This window comes from Channa argus, chromosome 21, assembly GCF_033026475.1.
Source record: "Channa argus isolate prfri chromosome 21, Channa argus male v1.0, whole genome shotgun sequence".
Lineage (NCBI taxonomy): Eukaryota > Metazoa > Chordata > Actinopteri > Anabantiformes > Channidae > Channa > Channa argus.
The window spans coordinates 5393638-5406060 of NC_090217.1; the positions used below are offsets into that span (position 1 = coordinate 5393638).

Genomic DNA, 12423 nt, shown 5'->3' on the forward strand with positions numbered 1-12423 from the left:
CCCTGCACTCCACTTGTTGTTGATAACTTTCTTCTGTACACATCCAGCAGTTATGCAGAAGCAAAAAAAGTAAAGCACTGTCTCCATAGAATGGTTGTGGTTCAGTGGAAGAGTATTTGGTTGGGATGCAGAAATCCAAGGGTTAGAATCCCACCCCACCAGATGTGGCCCGGCCCAGCCGAAACGGGCGACCATGGTGCCAGTCCAGAGCCCGGATAAAATGTGAGGGTTGCAACAGGAAGCGCATCCGGCGTAAAAACTGATGCCAAATCAACGCGCGGAACATGTTCCGCTGTGGTGACCCCTGAAAGGACAAGCCGAAAGCTGTTGATCTTTGACTGTCTACATAGAGCATAGAGCCTAGCATTAGCCTTTTATGTGTGAGGGTGCACTGTCTGAGACTGAACTGGTAATATTCAGTTTACAGAAACTGTGGCAAAGGCTGCTAGGAGCCTTTGGAAAGTGGAGGGGACAAAGTCCATGGAGTGTTACATAAAATAAAGTTAACACGTCAAAGATATAACCTTCCAGTCTTCTTTTATAGATTTTTCAATAAAGGAAAGAAAATATTGTCTCATTATTGCCTTGTGACTGAACTTTTGTTTGATTCAGTTCTAAATTTGAAAACTCAAATTTTCTGGGAAAATGTATACAGAAATGAAACCAGTAAAAAACACGTATCTGTAACTAATGAAATGTCACGTCTATAGAGCCTTAAAATGGCACAACATTTTTATGAAAGCTACAATATGAAACTTTAAAGATAACACTGGTCATTTTTTAAATCATTGTGCACAATTATCATGTAGAATCTAAAGCCAACAATCTGTCTTCTTTTCTCACATTTGGTTAGTTGTCAGCCAGCAGCCTGGATTGTCATCCCATTGGCCTCTGCCACAGACACAAACTTCTAAAAACACATCAGCTAGATGCACCATTCCACTGGGTGACATGTTTTTGTTGTGTTTTTTTATTCCAAAAGTATTTATTACTTTAATATTGTATTTAATGTAATGTATGTTATTCAAGTATGACAATATTCCTTCTCTGATGTGCTCTGCTACACTCTATGCTCTGTCCAGCTCTTCAAGTAGTCATTTTTTATGAAATCACAGTAAATCAGAATGCTCCACAACCTGATAATTGATTAGATGTTGTTAAGATTGTCGGAGTAATTAGATGGTCGAGCCTTGGTCAAGAATTTTTAAAAGCACAGGTTTCTGTGCTGCTGCCAGTGCTGTTCTTTGAGAGCATCTTTCCACATTAAGCTATGTTTTGAAAGTTATTCAAACCCTAATTTCAGGCTCCCAGGGGCGTTTTCTGTTTTGGTTGTGTTGATACTTCGATAGATTCACGATCGATTGTATGGTGGTTAAATGACTGCATAATATCTACTTAATTAAAGGGTAAACGTGTTTTCAACCTTCCCTTTTATTTACTGTTTCTTTAACTCGACGTGCTGGAAATATAACTCGTAAGAGAAGTGGTCATCTTCCTTGAGGGATTGTGGCAGTTACAATGAGATTCTGGTTAACATATAGTTTGTTGAATGGAGACTTCAATGTCCCACATTACTGGAAGACATTGGTGTCTCATCACACAACATGTGATCCACTAAAATGTGTAAAATTGTGGTGTCTGTGATTCTATTGTTTTAATACTTCGATAAAAGAATTGAGCTGCCAAGTCTAAATACAATCCACTAAATCAGACGCCTGCTTAAAAAGGTGTGTTTTGAGTTCTGATTTAAGAGATTAAATCTGTGGCCAGACGCAGTTGTAATGGAAGATTGTTCCAGTGAGTAGGTGCTACTACAGAGAAAGCATCTCTTGTATCTGGTGCGAGGCCAGTAGGCTCTGCTCCTGTGAGCACAATGATCTAGATCGCGTCTTATCATTTAAAGAAGGTTCACGCTTGCTTTTAAGACATTTGACCCTATAAGGGGCAACATTGTCCAGGAGACTGGAACTAATGAGGAATCTCAAATAATACAGGGAAATGCTGAGCTTTGATTTTTACCAGTACTCCTCCTGTTTTACCACGAGGCCTGCTTCGTTTCCATGGCAGAGCATATGGCACACGCCAAAGATTGTGCGGCACTGCTCTCAGGAAAGGAGGAAGAGGTCCAAAGACTACATTTACATTGTTTAACGGAATATTCCCCGTTGCTGGTCGGAGATTAAGTAGTGCTGGCCAATCATAGACCAGTAGAGCAGACACCATTCTAAAACTGCCAGGTAAAAGCATATGAAACGGAAGAGCATAAAGCAGGAACAGACTGCCAGCCATCGACAGTGGCGTCATTTTGACTGATAGAGCTGCTGCTCTTTCAACATTGTTGTTTCGTAGAACAGGGGCAGCAGCACGGATGACTCTATTATTTATTAAATTGTGGTCCAAGAATCAGATGTTTTCATGCAGCCATTTTTCATCTGCTGTCACTCAAATCCCCAAATATGTTGCAAAAGGTCAAAAGTCAAATTGTTCCAAGCACGGGGGGCTTTCTCTGTGTCCTGTCATGGCCATACTGAAGGTTTTAAAGGTGGCAGTGTATAGCACTTAGGTCATTGTTTCAAACAAAAAGTAAAACCTATTTTTGACTGTTATCAAAATAATTAATGACACATTTTCTAGTATTGAAGCAGTTTAGTAGGAAGCCCTGTACTATCTAAACATGTGATGTAGATGTAACATGACCATAACCACCTGAGGCTTCAAAAGGCAGACGTTTGCCTACTGAGCCACACACCAGCTGTGGTGGCTGCCGTGCAAGGTGCTAACCTGACCCCCCCGGGAGCAACTTGCCCAAAGACACTTCGACACGTAACCGGGACCGGGGATCGAACCACTGACTCTCTGATCCGTGGACGACTGCCTTACCAACTGAACTACAGCTACCGTGTCATATATTAATATATGATGATATTTTAAGCGTTGTTCACTTGTATAAAACTTGCCATTAATTGGTCCGATTAAACGAGATCTTGGGTCAGTTCACTGTGCAGTGAAAATCGTTTAATCAGTGGTAACTGTGTACTGAAAACTGTGTTAACCTGATGGTGATCCTCCTTTCAGTCTGTGGAGTCAAGTGTTCTGGCTCACAGATGATTGGTAGTGTAGGTGGTTCATTAGGTTTGGTCTTCTTAGACTGAGTCATTTAAAAAGTTCCATCAAGTGTAATTAGTCTGTGTGTGCGTCTTTGAAAGGGAGAGAGAGAGAAAATGTGTGGCCTGGTTTTTCAAGTGCTCCCTTCACCCAACCCATTGTACCAGAGGTTATGTGGGTGTCTTGTTGAACGTTGACGTTTTAACGTTTTTTTTTTTGCTGTTATCTCCTCAGTTTTAGCTTCTTTTCTGACCTTAAAATGCGAGCGGTACCATGTGGCTTCCGTTTTGTTAATTTACATGTTCTCTGTAGACCTCAACCTCAAAGTTGGGGAGTCGTCTCATAAGGAATTTAAAATAACACCTAAAAATGATCAAAATTACCTAATGTTGCCTAATTCCTAACTTTTGGGTTTTGTGCAGGAGAGGAGAGGAGGTGGTTCATGTCATCAGTTCAACAAGTCTGAACACTGAACAGGTGAGGACTTAAACCCTTATTAAGCTCATTTAGCCTTTTCTCAGTTTCATCTTTTTCTTCACAAATTTTAGTTTTACATTTCAAATCATGTCTTCCCCTCCTTAATGAACCTGTTGTGAGAAATGGAAGCTTAAAAAACACTGAACCTCATCTACCATAAGTACACACAGTTACAGTTGATAAACCACACTGAACTGAATTATCATCGGTTTTTATTCAAGAATCTAAATATGACAAATCTAGTTTTATTATATATACATGACAAATGTATATCAAGGAGTTTGCGGTATAATTTCGTGATGTTTGAATGCAGTGAAAAATTAGTTTTCCCTCTAAAGATGGTAAATCGTTACAAAGTTCTGTTGATTTTGGATGAACAAAGATGTTTCATGCTACAACTAAGACTTATTTTTGTTCTAAACATTCTGCCAATAATAAGAATGTTATTTGGAGCATTGCTGGTATTTCTGCTTGAAACCTGATTAAGCAGTTTGCTAAACATTTCCTGATGAAATATCAGATTAGTTCAAATAACTGATAGTTGCAGCTTTAGCACAATGAAAAGACCATTAACATTAACTGTGACTAATGATTACAACAGGTCCTAATGACTTTGATGGCCTGATGTCTTTCTGTGTCCAATAGTAGCCAGTTTATGAAAAGATAAAAAACACATGTAGTGTGAACAATTTTCTGAGCAACACATTTTGGCTTGTGGGCAGCGGTGTGTTACAAAGGGCTGCTGTGTTTCTTTCTATAGGCTGCGTCAAATAAAAACCACTTCATTAAACTGGAGTTGCTGTGTCAACACAGCACGTTAGAGCTGCTTTATCATTATTCAGCCTTATAACTCTCACGAAAACATTATTTCTCCAGTGTGAAGCCTTGCAGTGTCTTGAATGTGAACACATTGGAGGCTGTCAGGGTGATAGAGGGCAAACAGGAAGTCTGATAATACCACTGATACAGGAAGTAGCTCAGCTTTAATAATGAAGCCTTTATGGAAATGTGCTGATGTTTACATAGCTCTTGAGGTGTTACGCCAGGAGATGGTGTTCACACAGCCAGAAGTGCAAAGATTCTGTTAAAGAACCTGATATTATTTCTACTAAATGGTAAATAGTCGCTTATATCTAAAGCGCTTTACAATGTTGATTCCCATTCACCCATTCACACACCGATGGTAGTGGCTGCCATGCAAGGTGCTCACATGACCCACCGGGAGCAACTTGGGGTTCAGCGTCAGTGTCTCTAACATACTTTGACATGTAGCCGGGAGCAGGGATCGAACCACTGACCCTGTGTTCCATGGTCAACTGCCTCACCAACTGAGCTACAGCCACCCCATAAATCTGAAACTTTATTTTCTTTGACTGCCCTTGTGCATTAAATACAAATCTTGTATAAGAAACTGCAATGGTTGTAACTCCCCCCTTCCTTTTAACACAGGCGTGACTTATTTTGGTCTGTCACCACTGACAAAATGCTGCCATAAAAATCTAACTTTACCGCAGCACGAAAATGCACAGATTCATTAATTTCCCCACCACACATTATTCAACTTCAACTACAAAAACCAGGTGCACTTACTGTATACAAATGACTAGTATAACTGATGGTGTTGGAGTCATTGATGGCAATTAAAGAAAATCCACATTATTTAACTCATTTATCTTCTGTATGTGTAGTATGAAATGTCACTACATCAATAAACCTAAACACAGATGGCCAACATGAGACATGGTCATTTCCATTTTGCAAAGGATTTTTGGTGATATTGTGGGTAAAGTCTGCCCCCCAAGAGGATTCTGGGAAAGTCTACTCGAGGATGGAGGCAGCATTGGCACCCACTGGCTTCCCCCGGGAACTTTCCTGTTAAAATCTGCAGTTGTGGTGACTTTTTCATATTTTGACTCTGTTCTAGCGCGAGACCTGGGGAAATGAGAAAGAAATGCCTGTCTCTAATATGAGCATGTCCTAAATAATGGTCCGGCTCTCTCCGCCACTGAGGTTAGATTAAGGCCCCGGCCACTTTGAGAATTTGTGGAATGTGATGGTACTCGCATGCATTTGGGCACACGAGAGAATTGTTGTGCACAAGACAAACCAAGCATTGGCTCTCTCATAAAAATGGTAATACTAGAGAATAAAAACTCCCATCTTTTAGATACTGCACGTTTAAAATGGTGAGGTCTGGAACAGGCAATAAGTTGTACCTTGAATGGGCAGGCTGCTGGTCATAGTATTAAATGTGCTAAAATATTATATCATGTGTTAATAATCACTTTGATTTATTTATTTTTTGCCATTTGATATTATTAAAAATGTCTGACATTGACTAGAAAATCCACCCAATGTTGCATTGTGTTATGTATGCATTGTTATTAAAGCACTGTTCAGTATAAATATGGTCCAAACTGATGGAAGTCCCCGTACAGTAATTCCACCAGAGATCGCACAAATACAAATTTGACTGGCCGTGGTAGAAGGAAATGTTTAAAATGATTCGCAGCATGTGTTCCGTTTGTTAAAGATGCAGGGATCAAGACATTTAGAAGAAGAAACATGTCCCCCATTGGAGCAGTGTGTCTGGCTAATGTGTGTTTTTTAGCTTTTGGGCAACAAAGGAGGTCTTTGGCACAAAGTAATGCTGGCTGCAGAAACTCACATAACCAAATGTGAGTAGAAACCATTCTGCATTGGTTTTATTGTCTGTATGGTGGCCAATTTCATAGATTTGGGAAATGTTTTAACACACGCACACGTGCGCATGCACACAGCACATACTCCCACTTTCCTCTGGGAGGTGTACAGGAAAGCACTGGTTTGTTTTGCAGGAGGAAGTTGAGTGTGTTTGCATCTTGATTTCGCTGTGGGTGTTTGTCTGTCTCAGAGGGAAGCTGCAGCTGTGAAAGCTGGCTCAAAAATGTAAACTCAACTCACACGCGCTTAAAAATCTCACACATACACACTATAGAAGACAGGCTGTCATTACTGTCAGATCTAATAGTTCCATTCGTGTTCTAGAAAAGTCTCCGTCCTTTAAGCTCAAATGCAGATTAAGTACCACAGCTGTAAGTCATCAGTGTGACCGCATACAGTATTAAGGATGGATTATTTTGTCCAGCAGACAGAGAAGACCTGCTCGAGAACTAGATTATTGCAGGCATCATGCATTTAGAGGAAAGCTGCACGATTCAAGAGTTATACTCTAAATCTTTAACTATTCTTTCTTTTCCAAGATGTTCTCACTTGCTCCATTTCGTTGTGGTTTATTATGGAATTAATTTGATTGTAGATTAGCGGCATAAACACGAGGTTCTGAACACTAAGGTATCTACGGAAACACTTGATGTCAGTTTTTTTTGTTTGTCTCAGTGAATTAGCTGTGGTTTCCACCTTGTCCGTTGTAAAGACTTAATTTTTTAAGCCAAATATCTTTGGGTTTGTCTCTGTTGATCAGATGAAACGACAACAACGCAGTCCCTTAAATCACCTTTCTTCCCCTTTCTGACGCTCAGTTTGAGCAGCAGGTCATCTTGACCATGTCTACATGCCTAAATGCATTGAGTTTCTGTCACGTGATTGGCTGATTACATACGTGTGTTAACGAGCAGTTGAACAGATGTACCTGATTAAGTAGCCGCTGAGTGTATGCACATGGTACAGAAAGCTTATATACCTACATAGACTGTGATAATGATTTAAATGTACCAGATTCCCACACTGACAGCTCAATCATGTTGGCCTTTTGGCAGCGAATGTGTCCGTGTGTGTTGCCCATGAAAACTTGGCTCGTCTGTACTGTAAATGTGCTGATGCACTCCTATAATGGGGGGGAAAAATAATGTGATCTCTCTGTCTTATCTCGCCTCCTTTATTATATCCCAGCATTCAGATGGATACAGCATGAGATGAGAGAATCAGTTTGTATTGAACATGGTTGAATGCAGTGCTGATGAAAGCTCAAGCTGATAATAGCTTTTTCATTATGTCCTTAGCCAGGCTTGGCATTTCATTTTCTATTGCACACAGAGAGAGAGAGAGAGAGAGAAGTTCTGATTTTCACCGCTGCTGCTGCTGCTTCTTTGTGCAGGTGTCGTATCTTTCGACTGGAGTTTAATTGTGTATTTGGAGTATTATTATTTTTTTATTATTTTTATGACATTTCTGCTCGATTAGGCTCCGTGAAGAGATGGGGCTGTGCGCTGTGAGGGGTTGTTTTTACCCATAAAAATATATGTATGCATTTTCAAAAAAAGCTAAATGGCCAAACTGAAGCAGCTACTGGAGGTGAAAAAATGATTTTGTAAGACAAATATAGCTGTGCAGATTTTTTACACTGACAATAATCATTATTTGAAATTGGTAACAACATTTTAATCAATCTAGTCTGACTTCAAATCAACTAACTGCAAAAATGAACCTGTTTCATCATCAGTTATGCAGTACTCAATAATTTCAGGTGAATCTTACGGTTAATCTGCCTAAACAGAGTACAATTAAATCAGTGAAAAAGATGCCTAATACCAATGAAACTGTGGCTCTCGCCTTTCAGTACTTCATATATCAGGTCTGTTGTTAAGATAATTAGACTATCCTACGGGTTTATGGCACCATTTATGATTTTAGTCCCATTTTTGTGTTAATAAAAAGGGAGACACAAGGAACTGCTGCATAGTAGCCTAATAGAATGCAGGTATTCACAGTAATCATCACAGGATCCAGTGAAAACCAGTGTACTTACCTTAAGAAACCACGATTTAAGCTTTTAAGTCCAATTACTCATCTGTTCCTCTATGCTGATACCAGTATTGAGCAACAGGCCTGATCAGACCTGAAGTACACAGGCCTGTGTACTTGTAGATATATGCCCAATACCGCTTTAGTCTCAGCAGGTAGGCGGAGGTAAAACACTGGTTCATTAAACACTGGTTGACCTCATATTTGTTTTAGCAGAGTAACGTGCAATAATTTTCATTTTGCCGGATTCTTTTTTTTCCTAACTACAATGGATTGATGGGGATTTTACTGTGCAGTAACTCATTCTAAAAGCAAAACAGTTTAGTGCTTGTAACAGTAACTTGTATTAGCTTGTACTTGTATTCAGTCAGAAAAAAATAGTATTGGGACATCCCTACTTGGAATGTTTTAGCCAGGCTCGCCCCTCTGACCAGTCGGATAATCTTAATTATTCTACAGCAATTAGTAAGAAATCTCATTTATTGTAACTTCAATTGAATAACTACTTGAAGCTCTGGGCTGAGCACAGTAGTGAGTAGCAGAGCAGAAAGTTTAATATTGTAGGTTTTAGTACCATCAGGATGAAAACATTTGGCCTTTGCTACTTTCAGATCAACAAAAGCTCAGTGGTACATGTATGAAAGAACACAGCTTCTTTGAAGTAGAGGGTTGCATCAGGTGCTGGTGAGAAAATTAAATGCAATCAAGGAAGTCCGCTTTGAATAGCAGTCATGCGTTTGAAGGCTTTTCAGAATGTGAGGCTGGAAATTACAATCCTCCTCAGGAATGTGCACTTGCACATATTTAAATGGCCAACGTAGTGCCGGCTTGCATTGCACCGCAGCAAAAAATGAACCCAGTTCAAAGTTTTTGTTGACAAGCCAGCATTTATTTTCCTGAATCCACTGCATTGACACGCCTGCCTCACTAAAATGAATGAGAAGGCTGCAGTTTTTTAGTGCTTATATCAATCTGAAATGCAGGCTTAGTCTGGAAAGGAGAAATTCTTTTGGGAAAGGGAGGATAACATAAAGGGCCAAGTAATTAATTCCCAAGGAGAGAATCTTTATTTTTGTTTTATTAAAAAGTCAATGTTATGTTTGTCAAGAAATTTGTGGAATGACCTATAAATCTTAAATCTTTTGTTCCAGACATGGAATGACTAAAGGAAATTTTAAGAAATTAATACTGGGAGCTATTTTCTGACTAGTTTGACAAGATGAAAAACTACAGTGACAAACCCAGACAGAACATTTTTATTCACCAAGTAATGGAGCGTCAATGAAAAGGCATAAATTTCCACGAAGGCCACAATATAGGCCATTTCCCACAACCTTTTGGTGCCTTTTGGTGGGATTGTGTTTTCATGTTAAACGCCTCCTACATGTGATCTACGGTGATGTCAGTGGAGGGAGACTTTAAAAAAAAAGGCTGATGTTGGTTCAGTACCATCCAGCCTGCTCACTCTGACTCCCTCTTTCCTGAGGAATGTTGGTTATGTTGAGCAAAACCAGATGTTCCCCACCTACCCAACCATTCATCCCAGCTTTATAACATCTTTGTCTGGTAGAGTTTCTTTAAGGCTAAAGGGATGTTTTTTGATTTTGATTTGATTTTTTGACAGTTTTTCATTCATTTCATTATTCCATTGGTGGGAAGGCTGGTAATGTATTTTCTAGATTATGACACCCACATGTAAATCCAGATGTAAATTCAGACATCCAAATGCTTTTTAAATTTTCAGTTAACAAAGTGATACAATCCTCCACTTCAGGGGAAAGTATTTACTTGTTTTCACTCAAGCTTATGGCTGAAACCTTTTACTGAATCTGGTGATGAAGCAATACACTCATTAGCTGAACAGCAAAAATTAATCCTGGTGCTCTATTAATCACTTAAAAGACTTTTAAAGATTCCTGCAAGCAAACCCCAGTAACTGATCCATAATTCATCAAAAATAAACTGATTTCAATTTAAACTTTTGCCATTTATAATACGTGCATGACCAGGCGTTAAAGACTAAATTGTTTTTTCTTTTTTTTAAACAAAATGTCAGCAGCAAAACACTGAAGATGGGCAATTACAGGGCGACTTCACCGATTTTCAGTTTAGTGCCTATAAGAAGTATTCGTTCCTTAGGAAGTTTTCACCTCATCTGTTTTGTTTTTACAACATTAAATCAGCTGTTAATTTGTACTGAATCTGGAAAAACTCTCAGACACTAAAGCATGTAAATCCTTCAGTGGGATTCTTGATTTTCAGAAGGCCTCCATCACTAGTCACCTCCTTGCACATGTGCTGTGTTCCCTGCTTTGCTTAATAATGGGTTTAACTGGACTCAAAGTGATATTCAATGACCTGGAAATGTTCTTGTGTCCATTCCATGACTTGCTTTTTTAGTGGATTTTTCACAGATTTGTCAGGTGATCTACATTTAACCAACTTCTCCAGTGTTAATTTGGGTGAGTTACTTTAAGGGGCGTGAATACTTTTACAAGCACTTATTTGCTGTTTACCTAACTAGCACATTAAAACAGAAAGCAGACTTGTGAAACCAAATCTAAGCACAGCTTGGTATCATCTTGTGCTCTTGGGACATATTTAACTTTTTAAAAAAAAAAGTAATTGAAAATCTATGTGTTGTTTATGTTTAAATCAAAGACCTACAGCGTGCAGCCAGGAAAATGACTGAATTCCTCTGTAGCATTGTTAAAAACGTGCTGACACGTTGGCGTCTGGACAGCAGTACTGTGGTTGTGTTTATGTTCAACGACTTATGAGTGTTGCAGTGTGCGTGACTATACAGCAGGTGGATGTTCAGCCAGCCTCCTCCAGGGAAATAAAGATATGTAAGCGTATTGTCGGAAGTTGATGCTACTTTTTAAATCCTTAGAAATGAGTTTTTATAGAGCCAGAAATGGAGGTGGGAAGAGGTGATCTATTGAGGGAGAAAGGTGAGGTAAATGCAGGAATATAAGATAGAAAGAAACGGTTACAAGTTTTTTCTTTAATGTTTTTTTTTTTGTTCTGTTTATCTTCGATTTGTGTGTCGTTTTCTCATTTCCTCCTCTTTACCTCGCTCTAAATACATCTTCAGTAAACAAAGAAATTCCTCCATGAGCATAGATCTATTTAGTTCCTAGCTCGATTTAGAGCTTGATCGTCTCGCCAGCACTATGCTGATGGAGCCAGATTCAACTTTTCCTGTTTAACTGTTAAACAAACTGCTGCAGCTCTGCTCAACTCATCAACCTTTTATCTCTGCTCTGCCTTGGTTCTGCTCTCCATCCTTTTTTTTTCTTTTTGGCCTTGTTCATCTCTTTCCACTCCCCAAACATTTAAAGGGGGTATTTCCTTCGCTTTGACAAATAAGTTTCCTTCCGAGTGCTTTCAGGGCATATTAATGACACTTTTTCCCAGTAGGTGTTCACATCAGGGGTATTGCTAGCAGAGGAGACCAGATTACTTTGGATTGATGTCAGACAGGTCTGGTGGTTTGCACTGGGCCTCACAGTTTGACTATAAAACACAGTGTACTTATGCCCTCAGAGCTCAAACTTAACAACATACATGCAGATGGACAAAACACAAGACAACATCTTTACCAATTTTTTATTTCTTTTTTTGGACTCTGTACATTATTTTGGGAGGGGGAGGGGGGCGGGGGAAGCTGCAAAAACTAAACTACAAAAATTTTGATTCCACTAATGGAAAGTCAGAGCAGTAAATTTATATTTTTGGCTTAATAATGACCAAATAATGCATAGACTAATAGATTTATGACTGAAGTGGTAATGCATAACTTAATACATAAAAGCAGTTGGAGTCGTAATAAAGGGAAAAAGAATTAAACCATATAAAATCAAAGTCCACTTACTGCCCTTCTGGTATTGGATTAAAAAATATAAAAGAGAAAAAGGTGCAAATTTTCACATTTGGAATAAGTGGAACCAGTGAATCTTTTTATTGCATTAATAAGTGATTTATGATCACTGTCATTTAAGTCTCTGCCTTTACATTAGTTTTTAATACTGCATAATTACTTCAATAAAATATAAATGAAAATAATTTATGTGACTGTGACCTTATGAACTCTTA

At 38.9% G+C, this 12423-nt stretch overlaps 1 protein-coding gene across 3 annotated transcripts in view; it reads left to right on the forward strand.

The window, feature by feature from the left end:
• Window positions 1-12423, forward strand: part of plxnb2a.1 (plexin b2a, tandem duplicate 1) — a 155648-nt gene that overhangs the window by 44274 nt on the left and 98951 nt on the right. For 2 of the 3 annotated variants that reach the window (XM_067489965.1, XM_067489966.1), the window contains exon 2: window positions 3528-3582. The exons of the other annotated variant lie outside the window; for it this stretch is intronic. The gene's annotated coding sequence lies outside the window, so the exon portion shown is untranslated. The remainder of the gene's footprint in view (window positions 1-3527; window positions 3583-12423) is intronic. 3 annotated transcript variants of the gene reach the window in all.